Source organism: Tachypleus tridentatus, chromosome 6, assembly GCF_004210375.1.
Source record: "Tachypleus tridentatus isolate NWPU-2018 chromosome 6, ASM421037v1, whole genome shotgun sequence".
Taxonomy (NCBI): Eukaryota; Metazoa; Arthropoda; class Merostomata; order Xiphosura; family Limulidae; genus Tachypleus; species Tachypleus tridentatus.
Window position 1 is genome coordinate 134,223,371 of NC_134830.1, and position 24,464 is coordinate 134,247,834.

Genomic DNA, 24,464 nt, shown 5'->3' on the forward strand with positions numbered 1-24,464 from the left:
ATTAAATCACTTCTCAGGAAGTGCTTAAAGAACTAGGGTGTTGATAACTTGTGATTATGACTAGGCCCCTTCTCAGAAACTACTTAAAGAACTAAGGTGTTTATAACTTGTGATTATGATTAGATCACATCCAAGGAACTACTTAAAGAACTGATGTGTTGATAACTTGTGGCCATGATTAGGTCACTTCTTGGAAGCTGCTTAAGTAACTGAGGTATTGAGAGCTTGTGACCATTAATAGGTCCCTTCTCAGGAACTGCTTAAAGAGCTAAAGTGCTTATAACTTGTAACCATGACTAAGTACCTCCTCAGGAACTGCTTAAAAACTAAGGTGTTGATAATTTGTGAACATGATTAAATCACTTCTTAGGAGCTGCTTAAATAACTAATGTATTGAGAGCTTGTGACCATTAGTAGGTCACTTCTCAGGAGCTGCTTAAAGAAGGTATTGATAGAACAACTAAAATGAGACCTATATACTGACGTGGTTAATGCCAGATCAAAATAAAAACCGTAGATGTATCTGTGCAATAAAACTTTATGTAAAACGTAACAAGAGAAACCTTTCACACCTAGTTCCGCCCCTTAGACGTAGCTTGACCTATTTATCCATGAATAATGTTTGAATACAAGGGTGGGTGTTCTCTAAAATAAAATAAAAAAAGTGAAAATCACTATTCTAACAACGAACGTGAACTCGTGAGATAGGTGTCAGCACAGAACAGAGTCGCAGTTTTAATAACATATCCATGGGTCTGATATTCTAATGACACGTTGTTTTTCCTGTATACTTTCTTAGGGCAATCCTTACAATGCAAAACAGTCGTACCAGATTTAGAGCGTATGATGATAGTGGTATTTATAATCGCCAAAATTATCCAAAATATTTTCTGCTAATAGTAATAAGAAAACTTGTAAAGTATTTTAGTGAAGCAAACGTATTGTACACAAAGAAACGGGTATTTTTGCGTGTTATAGTACATGTATAAAAAACTTCTAAACACATTTCGTCTTCGTGTTTCTGTATGTAATTACGCCCTGTTGTTTGGTCTGTGTTTTTTTTTTTAGCTTTCCCTTGTCGGCTTTACATTCAACAACGAATAACTAAAAAGAGTTTTTCCCGTGGTACTGTATTAATCGATCAAACTTTTTGGTCCTATTTAGAGGAGGGTCGGCTTATGGTAAATCAACAAAAGAGGTTTTAAGTATTTAAATGAAACTTGTCTAATCAGGCGTTCTCCTGTATAGTTGTTGATTTCAAGAATTCCACGCAAAGCCAACTCCATTCACGGCCAATTCTTGAACTATTGTTTACAAACAAATAATGGATTGACCATGATATAATAACGCCCCGCAGCAGAAAGGATGAGAATGTTTGGTGATAGAACCCGCGATCCACAGATTGTAATCGAACGCCCTAACCAGCAGGCCATGCCAGGGCCTGTCTTTTATAATTAACTGGGAATAACTGTAGTCAATTTCGTGAGCTCCTTTCATGAAAGTAGAATACATTTGCTACATTTTACTGTATACTTTAATGTTAGGCCTTGCAGCCAGGTGGTTAGAGCTCTCGATTCGTAATCTGAGGGTCGTGGTTTCGAATCCCCGTCATACCAAAGATGCTCTCCCTTTCAGCCGTGGGAAAGTTATAATGTTACCGTCAATCCCACTATTTGTTGCATGTAGCTTTCCGCGAAATTCTAAACAACAGCTTTGATGTTTCTGTTCGTGTGTTTATATGATATATGTTACCTTGTATGTCATTTATTCTAGCCTTAGAACTCGTTCTGAGGTGGTCCCTTACAAAAATACGATATAATGTATAGTATCAAGTAAGTACCGTAGTTTTCATCTTCTTAAATGCGTATTAGACAACAATTTAGGCTTCCTCACTTCTTTACTTAATTTCAGTTGAATTTACTTTTAAAAATAGTTAAACTAATTATTTCAAGTAAAAACTAGTTGACTGCTGATAGCTGTCGTATGCTTATACTCTTCTGTTTCCAGTGCTTGTGGGTTATGGGCACGTTAAGAAGTTGATCTATTTTAAGTTTGTTTCTTTGTTTTGTCGCAAGGTGTCGTTTGGTACCAGGAAAGGAATTGAAACCTTTTGACATTCAGAACATTATCGATATTGCTATGTCTATTAATGGGTGGCATTCCTTGAAATCTTTAAACGCAATTCATATGGAAAGAACAGAAATAAGCGTGAGGTTACCGTAAAAGTTTTGATTTCACAAGAAACTGGTGAAGTAAACGGTGGTTAAAGGTGACACACAGACGTTTGCCTCGAAGAAGAACAAGGACTAATTTATAGAAGTCTAAACCCGCTGTAACAGGTGGAGAAATACATTTACAACGTCATGCAGAAAGTACATACAAGTTCAATAAAAACAATTATTCTACTGTAATAGTAGCAACGGGTTTAAGTAATAGTGATGCAACAACACTATCATATAAATGTCATTATTATAGTAACACTATTATATAAATGTCGTTATTACAATAACACTATTCTATAAATATCGTTATCACAGTAACACTATCATATAAATGTCGTTATTACAATAACACTATCCCATAAATGTAGCTATTACGGTAACACTATAATATAAATGTCACTATTACAGTAACACTATTATATAAATGTCGTTATTACAATAACACTATTCTATGAATGTCGTTATCACAGTAACACTATCCCATAAATGTCGTTATTACAGTAACACTATCATATAAATGCCACTATTACGATAATACTATCATTATTACAATAATACTTTAGTGTAACTCCCATTATTACAATAATACTCCCATGTAAATCTCACTATTGTAGGGTTTTACGTCGCCTAAACAATAATAGAAAAGTTCATATTATCATAATGTTTATTGTCGCTTTAATTCTGAACAATAACAATGTAACCGATTTATTTTTGAAACATTTTTGTCAAATTATTTTAATTGTAATTGATGACGTCTAAATATTTTTTGTTTGTTTAGTCTCTCTACCGTGTCCACCACGAGGAATCGAATCCCGGTTTTAAGCAAGGTTAAGCGAGATACTTTTCTGGTTAACAAATAGCTTATATTAAGCTGCTTCTGCAATTAAATATTATGAAAGAAGTAGAAATATATTATCCAACTTAATTATAATTTTAACAAGCCACTGGGAGAATAAAAACATTGTTTCTACAGCTGTGCATGAACGACTAAACTTCTAGGAATATCCAATCTTAATGTATTTTAACAAATCGTTTACATAAAAATAAGAGAATGGAGACTTCCTTTACCTGTACTAATAATATAATTTAAAAACTTATTCAATTCGATGCTGTCTTGTCATCGCAGGAATAGAGAAGTAAAAATCACTTTTGTGAAAAGAACAAAACGTGTTTTTAACATGGTCAACATTGGTGCTGAGAAGACATTCGACATGACACCGTTTACTTGACCAACCGTGATTTTAGTTGAGCACTTTATAAATAGAAAAAAAACATTTATAAACATGATACACAGATTTACTAACAAATTATAAATTCTTTTTGCTTAAAAATATGTGTAATACTAACATTAAAAACATCCAGTTTGATTCTGTTTATAGATAGGAACAGTAGTGGTACTAAAAACATCAGGTTGGGCACGTTTATGTATAGGAACAGTAGAGGTACAAAAATTTTGCAGGTTGGTCATGTTTATAAATGGGAACAGCAGAGGTACTAAAAACGTCCAGTTTGATTTTGTTTATAAATGGGAACAGCAGAGGTACAAAGACATCCAAACTGGCACTGTTTATAAATGGGAACAGTAGAGGTACAAAAACATCCAAACTGGTCCTGTTTATAAATGGGAACAGTAGAAGTACAAAAACATCCAGGTTCGTCATGTTTATAAATGGGAACAGCAGAGGTACTTAAACATCCAGTTTGATTCTGTTTATAAATGGGAATAGCAGAGATACAAAGACATCTAATCTGGCACTGTTTATAAATGGGAACAGTAGAGGTATAAAAACATCCAAACTTTCCCTATTTATAAATGGGAACAGTAGAGGTACAAAAACATCAGGTTGGTCATGCTTATAGATACGAATAGCAGAGGTACTAAAAACATCAGGTTGGTCATGTTTATAGATAGGAACAGCAGAGGTACTAAAAAAAGGTTGGTCATGTTTATAAATAGGAACAGTAGAAGTACAAAAACATCCAGGCTCGTCATGTTTATAAATGGGAACAGCAGAGGTACTAAAAACATCCAGTTTGATTCTGTTTATAAATGGAAATAGCAGAGGTACAAAGACGTCCAAACTGGCCAAACAAAATATATTTGTGGACATTTCTTTCAAACAGCTCGCTTATCTGATATGTTCAACTCTTTGGATTTCAAAAACTCTGAGGTCCTTGAGAAACCTTGGGCGTTTTGATACCGAGAAAATTCAAATTTATCCTATCTGTGGAGTTTTGAGTCCATGTTACTTAACCATATAGTAACTTAAATTAATTTAGGTGTGTGAATAATAACATTGCACCTAACTCATTATTTGATATTATACAGCAGGTATAAAGATGAAATTAAAATCTAATCTGTGACGTAGAGGCCTAACGTTTGTAGCCTCTGCCGTTTGTTGCAGTTTTGCGTATTCAAGACTCATCAGCACAGCTTAATCAGCAAACCAAAGAAATATCATTAGGCCTTTTATAATGGTGAAATGTATATAATATCTATGTGGTTTTAAATCACTTTTATTTCACTATATGGTAACCTAAATTAATTTAGATATGCGAATAATGTTATGGCATTTCGTCTAAAGGGTGCAAAAGAAATATTTAACGTATATACAATCAGTTTGTTCTGTTTCCAAACATTGCCAACAGTTTATTAATATACAAGTTTGAATTTACTCTGATTGTAGTAAAGTCAAAATGTAACAAAATGGAAATCAAATGTTTTCTCAAAACGACTACCAGATATACGGAGAATATTCGAACTCGTTGTGTATTTTCAACAATAAAAACTTGATTGCCATCAAAACACAATTTTATAGTTTTTAAAAAACGTCATGATGGAAAAGATAACAGCTTTTCCCTGTAAAGTATAGTTCGTTTTTATTTTGAGCACAGCAGTTAGCCACGATAGTGAGAAATTAAAAATTAACAATTGTTGATTTTTTTATCCTTTCTACATTACCTACAGATGTGGTACCCCCTAGTGGGTATACTAGTCAGTTTTCTCCATCATATCAGTTTGTAGGTTTATAGGATTCCCAAGAGTAACCATGGGGACCCGACATGATCAGGTGGGTCAAGGCGTTCGACTCGTAATCCGAGGGTCGCGGGTTCGAATTTCCGTCGCACCAAATATTCTTGCTCTTTCAGCCATGGAGGCGTTATAATGTGACGGTAAATCCCACTATTCGTTGGTAAAAAAGTAGCCCAAGCGTTGGCGGTGGGTGGTGATGACCAGCTGCCTTCCCTCTAGTCTTACACTGCTAAATTATGGATGGCTAGTGCAGATAGGCCTCGTGTAGCTTTGTGCGAAATTAAAAAAAAAAAGTGACCATGGGATGCTGAAGCAGTGGTGACATCTAGCGGATGTACTAATCAGATTTCTTCTCCCATATCAATTCGCAGGTTTACGGTGTTAGTGTCACTCATGGGACGTTTAAGACCACATATTCTCTAAATATATGGTAGTTTGGTCAGAAGTCATAGGTTTTAATTATTAAGGTGATATTAGCGACTTTCGGCATAAAACTAATAACTGAATAAAACGTGGAACTTTTTCAGTCTCTGATTAAAGCCAGAAAATGATGTTTGTGAAAAACAATGTTCTTGGTGTACTTTTAATGATATAAAAATATGTTTGAAATTGAATTCATTTAGGCTACAAAAACTTTTATTTAAAAACAGTTATACTAGTTAATGACATCCACATAGTTTGTAAACTGTATAATGTTGGTATGCTTTTGGAATAACTTTGTTTTTTACTAGAACTGTGTTTGAAGTATTTTCAGCTTAATTTCTGCCCACTATTATTCATGTGCAAGCAACTTCTTGTGTTTTTTTTTTAAATCTTTAGTAGATTATGGTCAAGACACGCAAAATGACAAGGTCACCTAAACTTTCTTGGGTTCCATGACCATTTTGAAGTGACGACCTAATTTTAAAAAATAATGAAAGGGTTATTTCTAGGATCACTGTTAGCGTTTTATTACTTTCAACTGGGTTTTAATTATACACTATATATTGTACAACAAATCGAGGTTCATGCACAACGAATGAACTATTTATTTAAGTGTATTGTATTTAAACATAGATTGTGTTTGAAAGATGAAATACTTAGTGACAGCGATTGAAATTTTGAAAAAAATGTTATTTGGAAAGCCTTAAATTTCCATTTTAATTGCGGCAGTTACAAGGTTTTTGTTGTTTTTTTATTAGTTCGTCTTTACAACTGATAAATTACATGGGAATTGTAATTTCATAATCTGGTCCTAATCTGTATCTAGAAGGTTTTTAAAAGTGAGACAGTATGTTGTCCAAAAATCATTTCTTTGAACTCTGGTAGTTTTATGGATATTTTGAGACACGTACACATTTCTTCCACGCAGGAAATAATTATCTTTAATAACTTTGTTTTTGTTTTATTTTTCTTCTAGAAGCATCTGAGTCATCTAAATTCTTAATCAGGTAATTGAAAGCAATAGGAAATTCATCTCTGCCACGAAAGCAGTCATCGACCTTTCTCATGCTCTGTTAGGCGTACAGTTTAATTGGTCTTAGTAACGTTGGTGAGATAAACGGATTTGAGGCCATTGAAGGTTACCTTATCAAGCTGTTTAATTGTTTCTTCCTGTGCAGATCTGATCAAATGGAATACATTCTGAGTGATGTGGAACGCACCAACAAGGTAAGTATATATAAAAAAAATATTTCATTGAATGTTCATTGTTGGGAATTTGCAACTCCTTGGAATCTGTTTTGTGGTTGTAGATTAAATTCTGATTTTGTGAGGTGGGGGCGCTGTACATCAACATAATTTTGTAGAGTGCGCTGCGAAAGAACAATGGTGTCAAAAAGAAATGCCACTAGCTGAAGAGTTCAGCTAATCTTTCTACTTGCTGCACGCATAGTGGGATTTGTTTTCTATGTTTAGGTTGTACTGGTCATCTGAAATTGCAGTTTATAAGTGTTCTAATTGCTAGTTGAGCGTTAAAAAGCTTTCGAAATTCCGAGGTTGTTAAACAGATTCCCCCATCGTGTTTTGGCCCCTGTCCATCCTCACGATGGGTTATCACCAGAATGTGGATTGGTTACTGGTACAGATTAGGGAGATATTTATAGATAAATAATTGAAAATTAAGACGTAAAGGACTTCCAAGTGTGACACTTGGCGTTTGTTAATTAATTCGAACAGCAGTTCTGTGGTTGTGAGACACTGGCTTCCGTGGCATAGACAAAGTAAGGGAGTCTTTTTTTTTTTAAAACATTCGTCTCTGTTATGCATTCGTAATTCTTCATCAACCCTGCTTTATACTTAGAGCAATACATAATAGTTTAGAACATTGTAGATGCCATTGACATATTTGAAGTGTTAATCACCAGGTGGTTCGATTTGACTGAACTCTTTCGTGACAGAAAAAAAGAAAATAGGATAAATGTAACCACTTCTAACAAAAGATCTTTTCTTACACACATTTTATCAATCAGAATTGTAGTAAATTTTGTAATTGATAAAATTTGCTCTGAAACTGCATTATTTACGATTCCTTAAGAAAATTTGTTACAAAACTATACGAATCCTGAGAAACGCTTTTCTGCATGTTTAAAGAAAAGAATTGGATAATAAATACGATAGTGATGTGACCAAGGAACGTTTATTAATAATTCCAAAACTGATGATGTTTAACCTGTTTTGACTACAAGATTAGGGTTACATTCATGTGTTGTTAAAAAATTAAAATTTGTTGTAGCTGGGGCGAACTTTGATATTTGAAATAACGACGTAATGGGCTTTAATATTCTGTGTAGTAATTATTGTGTAGAGAGCGTTACCATTATCTAATCTATATATTAATTTTCACTGTGCCCGTTAAAATCTCTCGCTGAACTCAGTTTAACGAATCACGTAAATGTAATGTTTATTTTAAAAAATTACATAAATATAAGTACTAGTTTCATTTTCAGTATTGTTACTTATAAAAGAAAAGTCATCCCTTTACTTATTAGTTTGAGTTCGTTAGCTTATTCTATAAGTTTTATATCATTTAGCTTTTTCTAGATTTCACTTGTTAGATTTTAATTTCATTAAATAGTTCAAAAATAATATAATATTTAGGTTTACAGTTTTTCAAACCGAATCTTTTAATTTCTTCGATGGTTGTCTCAGACGATTTTGAATCTTAAGCCTATATTTTATTTTTTTTCCTTTCTCTTATCGGTTGTTTTTACGGGATGCTTTCTGGGTCCTGAATTAATTGTTTTCCTATCTGCCAACACCATGTTATTCATTTTTATTTATTCATTGATCTTAAGTTCTAAAATTGTATGTAGTTGTTTTTAAAGAAATTTTGTAATAGAACAGGAACGTTTCTTAGATCATTTAATCCCTCTGCTAGACACAGTAAACAATATTTTACCCAATACAACCTCTAAAAAGATACTCCAAGCTTTTAAAAAAAACATAATTGAACTATATTTCACTAGGTTTCACTCTATGCCAATACGATTCAAGAACTGCAAGAAGAGAGCCATAAATAGCCAGCTATATTTAGAGTAAGGAAAATAATGCCGTTAAAGCATATTTAACATTTTCACGACTTTGATGACGGGTTAGAAAAAAAAACCTACCAAAGGTAGAAAAAAAAAAAGCCATATCGTTGTGGCACACAATTTTTCGTCCGTACTAGCTCTTTATACGATTCGTATTTTTAATTCGTAATTGACAGAAAGCATGTAAGCGATATTAATTTTCTTTTTTTTTTTGCGATTTTGTGTCGTAATTTGATCAGTTCTCTCTAGTGTTAATTACGAGTATTACTTTGTGACCAGTTTCAGGGTAGAGAACATCAGGTGTTATATATATATGAAAACGGCTCGTTTGGGTTGAGAAACTTTTTTACGTAGAGGAGTGAACAATGTTTCGACCTTCTTCGGTCATCGTCGGGTTCACAAAGAAAGAAAGGATAACTGACCGGAAGCTGACCACATGTTTGAAAGGGGTTGTGTAACTGAGTGTCGGAATATAGAGGGCGTGCTTAGATGTTTGAATATATATTTTTAATATAGGTATAAAGGTGTTCCTTTGTATTGGTTTATTTTGGGCTTGAGTTGTTGTATAAGTAAGGCTTCTTTAATTTTGCGTTTGTTTATGTTTGTTTCTTTATAAAGTATTTGAGTGTTTTCTATGGTTATGTTGTGTTTATTTGACTTGCAGTGTTTGAAAACGTGTGAAGGTGACTTTTTATGTTCTTTAAATCTGGTTTCCATTTTTCTACTTGTTTCTCCAATATAGAAGTCGTGGCAGTTATCACATTGTATTTTATAAATAATGTTGGTGTGATATTTGTCAGTGTAGTTTTTACATCGTATAGACCTCAGTTTTGTGCCTGGTTTTTGAATAAATTTGGTATTAACTGGAATGTCATATTTTGTTACTAGTTTTTGCCAAATGTTGGTTATTTTTCTGTTGATGTCGGGAATATATGGTATCCAGCAGTATATGGTTTCGTGATTTTTTGATTCGCGAGATATATTATGTCGTTCAATCTTAAAAGGTTGATTCTGTACCAAAAGAAAAAGAAAATTCTGGAAGAGCATTTTCAGGAACTTCTATAAAGTTATTTATTTTGATGGAAGTGTTTGGAGAAATTTAATTAAAAATCGTAACATTTTGCATCATGTTAGGAACATTCTGCGAGAGTCGCATTTTATCACTGAGATTCCAAACAATATTCTACCGTTAAAATGTGGAAATTGGTAAATAAAAAAAGGTCTAGGGAATTTCCTTTCGATGTTTTCCTCAGTGCACACACTAATAATATTGTCCTCTTATTTTGTAAAATAATACTAATTATCACAAAGCGTATGTGTTCCTGCTTTAAGGTATCTTTCCGTACAAACAATACAAACAAATTATTTGAGTTTGTACACTGTCAGTAGAAGTATCTACAACACGTACTTTTCAGAAATGCTGTTTTCATATTTTCTTCTGTTGAGGCCCGGCATGGCCAGGTGGGTTAAGGCGTTCGAGTCATAATCTGAGGGCCGCGGTTTCGAATCCCTGTCCAACAAAACATGCTCGCCCTTTCAGCCGTGAGGGTGTTATAATGTGACGATCAATCCCACTATTCGTTGGTAAAAGAGTAGCCCAAGAATGGAGGTGGGTGGTGATGACTAGCTGCCTTCCCTCTAGTCTTACACTACTAAATTAGGGACGGCTAGCGCAGACAGCCCTCGAGTAGCTTTGCGCGAAATTAAAAAAAAAAACAAAACCTTTTTGTTGAATTTGTTACACAGTTACTTTTGTTTGTACACTGTTAGTAAAACGTCAGAATACAGTCTTCCTATCAGTTAAAAAGTTTCTCCTGTGTAACCAGTTAATGTATTGGGATATTACTGCCTTGTTAGTAAAGTATTAGACTACTGGATATCATAAAAACTGGAATCATAAACTCCAGTCTATCAAATCACGTTAACTTTCACTCATTAAAAACTGGATTTCTGCCCAACTAAACATTAGTTACGTATAAACATAATAAATATATGCAGTAAATCACTGAAAGCCCACAGTTTATAAAGATTTATAGCGTTAACCAAGTAATGTATGTTATACTGTCGCATCGTAAACTATATCAATTATATAGTACACCGACTAGACCTGTTCGTTTCTAAAGGTGTTTAGAATAAATACTGCTACGTAATAAAATTTGAAATTGTTTACTAGAGGCTGTCACGGCAGCAACGTGTGAGGTGTATATTGAATATAATTAAAGACTGTTAATTAAAGATAGATTTTTAGGTCATGTTTGGAATAATTACTGGTTATACAATTTCATGTTTTTTGTCGACTTGGCAGAGTGAACAAATATTTCCAAAGGTAAACATTATTTGTTTAAATACTATGTTACATAGTGCATGTTAATCTGTCATAGCATCAGAATCTATAGAGACAAACGTGCCATATAAGAAATATTAATAATAATATTGCTCAATGATAAATATTTTATTACTACCAGTGCAAGAGTAGAGATACTGATTCGATTCATTACGTAAATGAATGTTAGAAGTGTACGACATCGGATGATATAAGGAAAGCCTACAATATAAACAGTAAAACACGGTCATGCAAAATGGTGTGAAATGTATGATATCGGTTAATGTAAGGAAAGTAAACAATATAAACAGTAAAATACGAACATGTGAAATATATTACATTGGTCAATGTAAGAAAAATAAACAATATAAACAGTAAGAGACGATTATGGCCCGGCATGGCCATGTGGTTGAGATGCTCGACTCGTAATCTGAGGTTCGCGTGTTCGAATCCCCGTCGCATCAAACACGCTCGCCCTTTCAGCTGTAGGGACGTTATAATGTGACGATCAATCACACTATTCGTTGGTAAAAGAGTAGCCCAAGAGCTGGCGGTGGGTGGTGATGACTAGCTGCTTTCCCTCTAGTCTTTAACTTTAGCCAGCGCAGATAGCCCTCGCGTAACTTGGTACAATTTCAAAAACAACAAATAAGACATTATCACATTAAGTGGTGCGAAATGCATTATATCGTTGATTATAAGGAAAGAAAATTTACTAAATAACTAGAGTGGTGGGTACTCAGTAACGAACATACTTCCACCACCCAGCATTGATTATATTCGGCTGTTATAAAATACGAAAATATCTTCCTATATCTGTAGTTATCAACATACACAGACCACGCTTGAGTGAAAAATGAGAAGTAATAATATTCTACATCTGTTCACCGAGTTTAATCGATATATGACTGAGGTATAGAGCAAAAATAGTGTGACAAAATTGATTCCCATATTAATAGATAGGGAATTTTTGGATTATCGTGACCTTGATCTTTGACTTTCACCCTCCAAAATCTAATCACTTCTAAGTTGGGTCACAGCACAAATCTGTATCAAATTTTAATCCGAATTCTTTCAGCCATTTTCGAGAAATCTTGCTGACAAACACACGTTTACACACAGGGGTAAAACCGTAGCCCTAACTCGGTGATGAAGGTGGATAGGATCTTGTGAAAAATGATGCCATGAAAGAGATTTTGAAAAAGGCTTAGCTTTCAAGATCACGTGTATAGAAAAGAATTTATCTGAGTCACCTTAAAGATAAAGCCATGATTTTTATAAATATTTGATTATTAGTTATCGAAATAATTGAAAACTTTTTCGTCCCCTCATTTTGAGTGTTGTTGCTCTCTAGTGGTACAGAAGTGAGTCTGAGGACTTACGAAAACCGGATTTCGATAGATAGATAACCTTTGCGCTTAACTTCAAACGAACAAACGGAAATGAGCTAAGGGGATTTTAAGCCTTTTTTGTTTCACTAGTAAGTGTAAACCATAACGTCTTGTTGTTATCAATATATTGTGTATGTGAACTCTAACCAAGATATGGTTTCACATAATGTGTGAACTATAACCCAACAGGTGGTTTAACATTATGTATAAGCCGTAATCTAAATATGGTCTGACACATTGTTTTTCAGTGTGTTAAGCTTAACCACTTCTACTTTTCACTACATTATGCAAACCCAATTATAATTTAACACCTTATTTGTTTGATAGTTTAAAACCTATAACCCATATTTGTTTTTAATACAGCGTGTAAGTCGTAATCCAGTGCCTGACTAACACTTTTATTTTTCAGTTGTATGTAAACCGTAACCCAGAATTTCTAATGAATAACTTAGGCATACTTTAACACATTTTACCGCTAATATGTATGTGTGTAATTGTTTGTTTGTTTGTTTTCGGAATTTCGCACAAAGCTACTCGAGGGCTATCTGTGCTAGCCGTCCCTAATTTAGCAGTGTAAGACTAGAGGGAAGGCAGCTAGTCATCACCACTCACCGCCAACTCTTGGGCTACTCTTTTACCAACGAATAGTGGGATTGACCGTTACATTATAACGCCCCCACGGCTGGGAGGGCGAGCATGTTTGGCGCGACGCGGGCGCGAACCCGCGACCCTCGGATTACGAGTCGCACGCCTTACGCGCTTGGCCATGCCAGGCCACGTGTGTGTAAACCATAACTTAAATCAGATACGATTTAATACCCGTTTTACCAGATGTGTATTGTTTACTTCCTTTTATGTTAAGTAGTGTATATGTGTTTAAGTTATAAATAAAGTATGGTTTAATAATTGTTTTACCAGTTGTGTATATATGTAAACCATAAATCAGATATGATTTAACACCTGTTTACCCAGTTTAGCGTCTACGACATTATTCAGGCATAGCTTAACAACATTTTTACCATTTGATCGTGTGTGTAAGCCATAAATCACATGTGATTTAACACTTGTTTTACCATTTGGTCGTGTGTGTGTAAGCCATAAATCACATGTGATTAACACCTGTTTACCATTTGATCGTGTGTGTAAGCCATAAATCACATGTGATTTAACACCTGTTTTACCAATTGATCGTGTGTGTAAGCCATAAATCAAGCGTAATTTAATACTTGTTTCATCAGTTGACTGTTTGTATCTAAGACATTAATCAGACATAGTTAAACAACGGTTTCACCAGTTGTGTGTAAGCTATAAATCAGGTATGGTGTGTGTGTTTTTCTTATAGCAAAGCCACATTGAGCTATCTGCTGAGTCCACCAAGGGGAATAGGAACCCCTAATTTTAGCATTGTAAATCCGTAGACTTACCGTTGCACCAGCAGAGGACAGGTATGATGTAACACTTGTCTTACCAGTTGAATGTGTGTGAGTGTAAGTTATAAATTAGGTACGATTTAATACTGTGTATAAGCCATATATTAGGTATGATTTAACATTTGTTTTACCGGTTGACTATGTGTAAGTCATATATGAGGTATGATTTAACACGTATTTTACCAGTTAGAAGTAAGCCGTAGCTCACACACGTTTCCACAGGTAATTAACCAGTGTGTACTGTATTCACCCTCTGTCTGGAAATGAGCGTGGCCTAGTAGTTTGTGGGGTAAGGCTGTGAATCCTAGAGTCATGTTCGACTTTTATTAAACAAGCGGTTGTTTAGTCTGAAAATTGTGGTTTTAACGTAGAGATACCATGAAAGTTAGTACCACTACGTTAGATATATTTTGCATGGTTTTAATATTTAGAAGTTCCGCTGCATCGTTACTATCAATTTCAGTAAACTAGTGTCTATTTTACTACATAAACACAATACATGGGGAACAGATTAGTTCACTCTTCGCTAAAGCAGCTCAGCGTATCATCATCAGACGTAGCAGTACTCTTCACAACATCATCAGATGCCACAGGGTTCTTCTGGTATTATTAGATGTCACAGGGTCCTTCTAGTATCATCAGGTGTCAAAAGGCTTTTTTGGTATCATCAGACACCACAGCTGTCTTTGCTAATTGTATATAAGTTTATTTCCTAAAATAAAAAGTGAAAACAGAAGTTCGAACCCACATCTGCAAATACTTTAACGAACTGAGCCATCCATAACTGGTACTCGATTGTTACTACTCGTAATTTTTTTCAACCGTTGCTTGTTTATTTATTAAGCGCAAAGCTATACAATGAGCTACCATCGTTGCGACTACATCAGGAATTTTAATGTTGGAAGCCTTCAAGCTTATCGCTGTAATTTGTAAGCATGAAATCTGGCGATACTCTTGAGCTGTAACAATCGACCAGTAATGGTTAATACCATCCCAGAAAGTACGTTCCTAATATTACTGCAAAATTAGGGACAGGTGGCGCACATAGCTCTTAAAAAAAGAAAACAATTTGTTCTGTAGTTGGAGATCGTTAGGTAACATTGGTTATTTTAAAGATATTATTATGTAATTCATTGGTCATTTTAAAGATACCATTAGGTAATTCATTGGTCATTTTAAAATACCATTGCGTATTTCATTGATCGTTTTTAAGATACCATTAAGTATTTCATTGATCGTTTTTCAGATATCATGAAGTAATTCATTGATCGTTTTTAATATATGGTTAGGTAATTCATTGGTCATTTTTAAGATACCATTAGGTAATCCACTGATCGTTTTCTGAAAGATACTTTGCTGCTTATGTGGGGTTCACGATCGTTAAAGATTTATCAGATGTATCTTCAAAAACTACTGTGTTTGATTTTAAATGATCTGCAGCAACCAGTAAGAGTCAAGTTATAGTTCAGATGTCACGAGGTAAGGAGCTCACGGAACATCAGAAATGAATGTTCACTATATGTAAAGAACACTTAAGGTATGAGTGAGTTTAAGGCGTTTTTGTCTTCACGTATTTGTGCTCAAAATTACTGTGGGTAATGCCTTGAAGAGGTGGGAGACTAGTGGACGTGCGATTATGAAATATTGCCTCAGGCACCCAAAATTATTCGTTTCTTAGCCCATACGAACATTTAAACTGGTTGTGAAGCTAACAAGGCGTTTGACATTATATTCATCCCCTCTCCAACAATTCAGGTTTACATTTTGGTGAATTCACTGTAAGCTATAGTTAATGAGACAATGATCGAGGTGGTGACAAGGTTTGGCTAGGCTTAGTGGCTGTAGGATGCCTAATGTAATAATGTGGGTGTTCGTTGCTAGCTTTTTATTCCTGTAGAAACGCTCTCTGCATTTTTTGGGGCTTGGGTGCATTATAACGGTATCGGAGAAATTCCACTATTCTATTACAGTAGCTCGACAGTTGAAAGTGGATCATGTTGGCTTCCTTCTAGTCTATCTATCTCTGCAACGTTAAGAGACAAGTAGTACAGATAACCCTTGTGTAGCTTTGCGCGTGGCCTGGCATGGCCAAGCGCGTAAGGCGTGCGACTCGTAATCTGAGGGTCGCGGGTTCGCGCCCGCGTCGCGCTAAACATGCTCGCCCTCCCAGCCGTGGGGGTGTATAATGTGACGGTCAATCCCACTATTCGTTGGTAAAAGAGTAGCCCAAGATTTGGCGGTAAGTGGTGATGACTAGCTGCCTTCCCTCTAGTCTTACACTGCTAAATTAGGGACGGCTAGCACAGATAGCCCTCGAGTAGCTTTGTGCGAAATTCCAAAACAAACAAACAAACAAAGCTTTGCGCGCATATCTGAAACAACAACAAAAAAATGTTTGCTCTGTAAAGCGAGCCTCTAATTGTGAATTTATAGTTAGCACCGAATTTTCCTATTTCTGCATATTTGGTTCAGCCGTGTGGTTAGAATTTTATGTGTGTATTTTAACGTGTATGCTCCTGACCAGCTATAGGATAAAACACTGTTTAATCATATAAGAAGTAAGTTCGTGAATACAGGGCACGTGATATATTGTTAGTAGTGTCTAAGCCTCGAACCAAAGTTGCTATCTACATTACTCATCTAGATCGTTTGCCATTTGGACTTAAACTGTCATCTTTCAAGCTCCGCGCCTCAAATGAAATAACCTTGCTTCAGCGATTAAATATTTATTGGTTTTGTTTCAAATGGAGTCGGCAGTGTTGGTTTTTTCCTTCCTCTCTCTTCAGGAATACGCTGCGCCAAATTATAGCATTGTCTAAAATTATTGGTCACTTGGGAAAAATTGGCAGTAACGCAACGCAATTTCTAAGAAGAACGTTGGCTGTATAATTCCAGTATCAAATACAGAAATATATGAGAATACCGGTACAGATATATTATCCACTGTACATCTAAGGAGATAAGATATACCAAGCAAATTCTGTGGCGACATAAATTGTAATTTAACTTGTAATCCATGCATATTGTATTTGTAGTAGGGTTCGCTTTGTGTGTGTGCGTCCAGCCATGTAGCGAGACCAGATGAAAATTAATATGTCTATAGAATTCGTAGGCGTTTCAGCGTTTCTCTGCATATTTGCTTATACATATTAAATAAAGCAATTGAGAATGTGTATTACGTGCATTAGCTGTCACGTGTTCTTAAAACTATTTTACAGAGATACGCATATGTATAGTTTTCTCTCAGTTACACCTACTGGTAATAGGGTAGGGAAAAGGACGTATTGTACTATTTACTATCAAAGCGTTCACCGTGTATTCTATACAAGTCCAGACGCGTCTATTCCTAAATTGGTCTATATTCCTTATGTAAATATGAAATCAAAATCTAAATGTCTCTTTAGTTCAGAAGGTAAAGCGACATTGTGTTTCTTCACATAATATTTCTAAAACATAAGGTATAAATGTTGAACCGTGTTTGTACCTGTATTATTCTGTACATACAGGAGTTCTGTGTATAGACACTTATATGCAGACTCTATATTTAGGGATGGCTAAAGTAGTCAATAGGTTAAAAAAACAGTGACATAGGGTTTTACTTTGAAAGATGATTGCCACCCTCTCTTATTTGTTTCTTTACCACCAAAAACATCACTAATGTATCAAACTAGAAAGTGACCAATCAACCAGATTGTTCATTTCCTTCTTGTTGTTTTATCGAGATAACTCTACAACTACTTTATCAATAACGTTAGTTTAAACATAAATCTACTCTATGTGTTTTGGGGCAGTGCACGATGCCATTGCATAGTCGTTATAGTTAATAGTATTTTTTTTAAACAACATAATTCTAGTGTAGACGATTTTATCACTACCCCTTGAAGTCAGCTTTTTTACAGAAAAAGTTTGTTCCTTTAATAAGCTCAAATACAGAAATTACCAATCAATACTAAATGGGCATTAGATGGCTGTAATATGTAGAATACTCAATTCTTTGTACATCACACAGTTGGCGTGTTTAGGGAACTGAATATAATACTAATATTAAGCTATATATTCCCAACTGTTTGTATGCAGTTTGTTTATCATAGTCATATCAGAGTAGACATCAATGTAGTATAATTAAGAGCCTAGGACTTACGTATAATGAAAAACCAAGATAAGTTAAAACAAAACATATCTTGATTGTTACAGGCTCTTGCTAGGAGATCGGTGGAAGTGACCGACCGCGTAACTATATTATGCTCTTAAAGTTTATGGTTTGACATAACATTTGAATATTTAAAGTCACATTCTTGTTTGCATTGTTTTTGGTATTGCCATCCCTACAACGTTTTACATTTACAAAATATTTTTTATTACTTGTGTACGTAGGAGTTCTGTGTAAACACCTTTTGATGGTAACTTGTCCAGCCTTATTTTACATATCTATAAGTCGTGTATGAAGAATCTTTTGTGTATGTGTTTATGCTAGATTTATTACATACATAAAAACCTTTTATAAACCAAAGTACGCTTAGGCTTAGGTCAATCGATTGGATCAGTGCTTCAGCTAGTTTGTTTCTTCAGAATGAGCCTTAGAAAACCTCTCAATAAGCAAACACAAAATAACCCAATAAACCTTTCTTCTTGTTAAAAATCTATTTCCACGCTCACCTACACAATCAATTATTTGAAGTTCCTACCACAATTATCATTACAAGTACGGTATGTAAGAGTTGGTCTGCACAACGCAAAACCTATATCTGTTTTCACAAACAAAGGATCACAGGCAAACAAGTGTGTTAAGTTTACCTTCGAGGATAAGCCTAAGTAACTATACAAGTAAAAGTTGGGTGAGTAATAGTGTTAAAGCTGGATGGATAACACTTATACAGATACATATAAATAGTCTTTGTCTTTACAAAATGAAGCAAGTACACTTTTTGGTCACCACTTGTAATGTAAAATAAGCTTTATTGTAACCCATCCGCCTGAACTGTATGTAACACTGTTATGTATGTATTCGTACAGTTATATTGTGAAAGAGTTACCAGGGAAACCACTGATATAGACAATGTGGGGGAAAGAATTTCTCACTCGTGCATAAAACTGTGGCCTACAACAACCCATGTACAACCAGCCGTCTAACCTTATCTCGTCTCCCAGGCTTGGTGTGTTATCAACGCTTCAATTCCACTTTTCATACGTCCCTATCTGCTGTTGCTTTTATTTATAGCATGGTATGCGAATTGAGCCACGTATGAGCAGAGAGTAAAATGCACGTGCACTCAATAAGTTTAAAATCTAAGACACTGATGTGGCTTACTGTCATGTAGCGAGTTCGCTCGTGCACAATGCATTAAACTCAGGTAATGCTATTATTTGTCGTGGCTAACAATGTTTTCAGTAATTTGCAGTAAACTAGGAAATATACATACCAAATCCACCCGAGTTATCGTTCATTTAAACCCAGCCAATAAGAGAGGAATGTATATCGCTCAGAACTCCAGTCCGAAACGTTTATGACCCCTACCAAAGAAAATAATGATCTAGCGAGTACCCATATAATTTACAGTTCAAGAAACGCTTGAAAACTTTACGATGTTTAGACGTATTTAGCTGATTATGTATTTGACAACGTAGCCGAAGAGAAACATCAATATAAGTAAAATTAATATTAAGTGGATCACAATACATTAACCAGCTTAATAATGTGACGTAATACCATGTAATTGTTAATTAAATTATTATAATATCTGTAGAAAAATAAGAATATAACAATTTAATTGACAGTTATGTGACTGTAGAATGACAGCTAAGTACGAAGCTACACAATGGGTTATCTGTGCTCTGCCCTTCGCGGGTATCGAAACCCGGTTTCTAGCGTTATAGGTCAGAAGACACATTGCTGTGAAACTAGGAGGGATACAGTAAACGAATTAGCGATAAATATGGCAGTAGAGATATAACTATAAAATAACTGTATTTTCAATTAGTGTGAAAGTTGAAAGATAAGAAAGTAATTTTTATTAATGATTAATGTCACACTAGAATGATAACAATAGTTATATGTATATGACAGTAGGAAGATAAACTACACAATAATTGTTTCAACAATGTAGTAGTGGAATAATTAACAATATACAATGGACTAATACTTGTTCATAATGAATATTACTTATTCAGCACCAGGCAGCGGTGCAGAACAGAACCATCTAGCATGTTTACCTGCAAACTTCTCTGACGTATTTTATTGCTGAAATACGATCGAAGAACTTGTGTTGTAAACCTTGATATTACAACAGTGCGTAAAATAGCGGATCTCATACATTGTTAGTGTCGGTATACTATTGTGGGACATATAATACATTATTAAAAAAATAGTATCATTTAATATTTTGAACTTAAAATAATTATTACGTTGATAACATATGCACAAACTAACCAGTAGATAGGTTCTATGAACCTGACACATTTAATGAACATTAATTTTTGAGAACCGCGTTTAGTTGAGGGATCTGAGTAAGTTACAACTGTAAAGATTTATAAATACAACGAAATAAAAATATTCGTACTTTTGAATTAGTTTTAGGTTTCGTGGTTTCTTGTAACATTGAAACATCCTTCCACTGGTCTTGTAACATTGAAACATCTTATCGCTGGTCTTATAACATTGAAACATTTTACCACTGGTCTTGTAACAATAAAACATCTTATCACTGGTCTTATAACATTGAAACATTTTACCACTGGTCTTGTAACAATAAAAAACAACATTCCTACTGGTTGTGTAACATTTAAAAATTTTTCAACTGATCGTATAGTATCAAGTACATTTACTACTGCTGTTTAACAGTTAAAAATTTCTTACTGTTTGTGTACCATTATAAATTAAAACATAGTCTTACACTACTAAATTAGGGACGGCTAGCACAGATAGCCCTCGAGTAGCTTTGTGCGAAATTAAAAAAAAAAAAAACGAATGAACGAACAGTGTGAAATTTAGTGCTGACTGATCAAGAAATACGGAAACGTATAAATAACAGATATGAAATGATAGAAAGACGACCGGGTAATTCTTTATTTAACAACACACACTTTGCTTCATGTGAAGACACAAATTCATTTCCCCAGCCTTTGTTGGTGTTTTACAGAATTTCCAAAATTTCAAAACTTGTGCTAAATTTTTTAAAAAAGGAAATATTTAGTTTCGAGTGAGATGCCGGTTCTGTGCAATGTCAACTATGTTTTCTTAAAATTCGGAGATTCCAGATGCCAGCATTAAAACTAACAGTTGCTCGTTACATTCGATATCCACTTGTCAGATTAGAGCTCCCCTTTCGTGTTAGTTCCACACGCACGTGTTTAATCTGTTTCTCGCACCCTCTTTAATCAGCTCGAATTTTTAAAAAAATGTACATAGTTCTTGTGCACAGAATGGTTAGATCGAGTAATTTCGAGAATTACAGCAATTACGTTACGGTTTGAGAACCAGTGTAATCCGGCTTTTATTGCCTAAGCAAAGGAACAATCGTGTTTCAGATTCCAAAGCAGAGTAATTAATTAACTAACTATGGCTTGATTAGAATGGTATGCGTTGGTATGAAGGCGGCTAATGTAATTATCATTTAATGAACCACGTCGCCTGTAACGCGTCAGACACACAGCCGTCAAATAAAGTTAAGTGTTGCGGTCCAGGAAGAGGAAGAGGATGTTGTTGGTGTTCGGTGAAAAGAATCCTGGATGGAATGTTTGTATACGTGGTATTTACGGAGAGCGAGTATTTAATCTACTTAGCTATGTTTGTGTATATTATGCCATCAATACAAGCTATGGAGAGAGCGTTCTTCATTTCCTTCTCGTTAGAAACCATGTTTATCTGAATGTTGTCCCACTTTCTGATGGTCAATGAGAACATTGCAGGCATATACTGGGAAACTTCTGATCTAAAAGATAAGGCAGTGGGTACAGTGTTGCTTCTCTAGCGTCATTAGCATTTTATGTGCGATAAAAATGGGAAAGTGCCACCTCATTTATAACTTTTTACATCACATATTAGAACTCACATTATACCAAATTATGTGTAGTGTAGTTTACGTCACATCTGTAACGGATTTACTGTTATACATTTATGTTAACACCGACGCTTGTTTCAGTTTGACGCATGTAACGTGTATTGTCGGATGTGTATTACGCAAGTCCAGCGTCTTCTCTAAGTCTGTAGAAGATTCTCGAGAGAAAGAATCAACAATATACGATTTGCGAAAACACTAGAGTGTCTTCAAATATTGTGAACGTTTGAGAATCTCGCCTAATTGGTATAAAAGATAGCCGAGAAACAGTAATAGGATATTACAAGTCAACTACAATTAGTATAGTATAAACTTCATAAGCTATAATTTTGATTATCGCTTCTTAATCGGAAAAATAGATATACCAGATCATCCCTTAAGTAATGGCTGATTTTAAGTTCAGAAAAAGAGAAAGGATTTCAAACGCTTTTAATGTTATTTAATCAATAATGTATGTTCCATTATTATTAATTACTTCCTGCCTGGCCTGGCATGGCCGAGCGCGTAAGGCGTGCGACTTTGTAATCTGAGGGTCGCGGGTTCGCGCCCGCGTCGCGCTAAACATGCTCGCCCTCCCAGCCGTGGGGGTGTATAATGTTACGGTCAATCCCACTATTCGTTGGTAAAAGAGTAGCCCAAGAGTTGGCGGTGGGTGGTGATGACTAGCTGCCTTCCCTCTAGTCTTACACTGCTAAATTAGGAACGGCTAGCACAGATAGCCCTCGAGTAGCTTTGTGCGAAATTCCAAAACAAACAAACAAATACTTCCTGCCAACGATTCACAAGCTTCTGAATGCCACTTCTATGAAATTCTTGGAGTTTGGAGGGAAAGAATGAAGAGGGTAGTTTTGACATCTTGATGTGTTCCAAGCTCCTTTCCATCAAGATAGTTCTGCAGACTTCGGAATAGATGATAATCAGATGGGGCAAGGACTGGAGAATAAGGAGGATGTTGAAGTTTTTCCCAGTCTAACTCTTCAGTCTTTGCAGATGTGATCCTTGCTGTGTGGGGCCCCGCATCATCCTGGTGTAACACAACACCTTTACGATTGATCAAATCAGGCCTCTTTTTTTTCAGTGTAACATTCAAGCGTTCTAACTGTTGACAATAGAAGTCTGATGCAATCGTCACATTGAGTTGCAGCAACTTAAAGTGGATCACACCAAAATATCCCAGCAAACGTTTAACGAGACATTCCTATGGTGGAAGTCCATTTTGGGCTGTTTTAGCTTGTTTACCTGCACTGAGCGATTGTCTGCAGCGCTTAACATTTTTATAAAATATTCATTTTCATCTCCAGTTACTAACCTATCCATAAAAGATAATTTACGTTCATGAGAGTGTAGAGAAGTGCAAATATCCACTCTTGCTCTAAGGTTGGCTTCTGTCGAATCATGGGGGAATCATTTTCCAAGTTTTGACACCTTTCCAAGCTGTTGCAGATAATGGTGAACTATTGAATTGGTTGAATTCAGCTTCTGTGCTACTTCTTCAACTGTTACACTACAATCTTTATCAAGTGCAGCCAGGATCAAGTCATCGTTAAACTCAAAATGACGACCTAAACGTGGTGCATCACTAAAGCTGTAGTCACCTGATCTGAACTTCTGAAACCACCTTCGACATTTTATTTCATTGAGAGACTCCGCACCATGAACACCTTGAATGTTTTGTGTAGTTTCTGCTGCACTATTGCCTTTTTTTAAATTCATAAAGCATTATATGCCTAATGTGCTCCTCAGACACATCCATCTTCATAAGGGTTTATTTGATTAATGATCTGAAAAAATGGAGTTAGGTTAGATTTTTCTATTTGTCTGAACATTTTTATACGCGTCCTACTACATATTTTAATCATTAAAGCCTTTAACAAAGACAGAAATGATGATGCACTTTCTGTATTAAATTTTCAAACATTACTTATGGGGTCCGCCAGTGGCTCAGCGGTATGTCTGCGGACTTTCAAAGCTAAAAACCGGGTTTCGATACCCGTAGTGGGTAGAGCACAGATAGCCCATTGTGTAGCTTTGTGCTTAATTAAAAAAACAACAATTACTTATGGAATGACCTGATATTTGACCAGGAGCACTTACAGATTTCGAACATTACGAACTTCAGTGAATTCACTTCGAACTTTAGTATTTCTATGATGACATTAAATATCTTCATCTGTAAAAGGTCAGCTTTTAAGCGGTGTGAGGCCAGCCAAGAAAAGACAACGAGCTAGCTTAAGTGAAATGTGACAATGTCAACTCAAAATTAATTTGCTCCTATCGGACTTCAATCATCGATAAAATATTCAGTTCTTTACCAAACAGAAGACTCATTATAATTTGTAAGTTTGTAAAACTCTTGTATATAAACAAATATTTGTAATAACTGTTATTATAAATCATATTGTTGTTTGTATATTAAAATATATTTGTGTTAAGAAAGAAAACTGTGTGTATCAATCGTGTTGGCAAATATCATTAATTTTATACATATTTACATTTAA

General features: G+C 35.1%; 1 protein-coding gene across 1 annotated transcript in view; it reads left to right on the forward strand.

The window, feature by feature from the left end:
• Positions 1-24,464, forward strand: part of LOC143253719 (homeobox protein cut-like) — a 101,969-nt gene that overhangs the window by 25,098 nt on the left and 52,407 nt on the right. Inside the window, exon 2 of the mRNA XM_076508007.1 lies at positions 6,656-6,906. The gene's annotated coding sequence lies outside the window, so the exon portion shown is untranslated. The remainder of the gene's footprint in view (positions 1-6,655; positions 6,907-24,464) is intronic.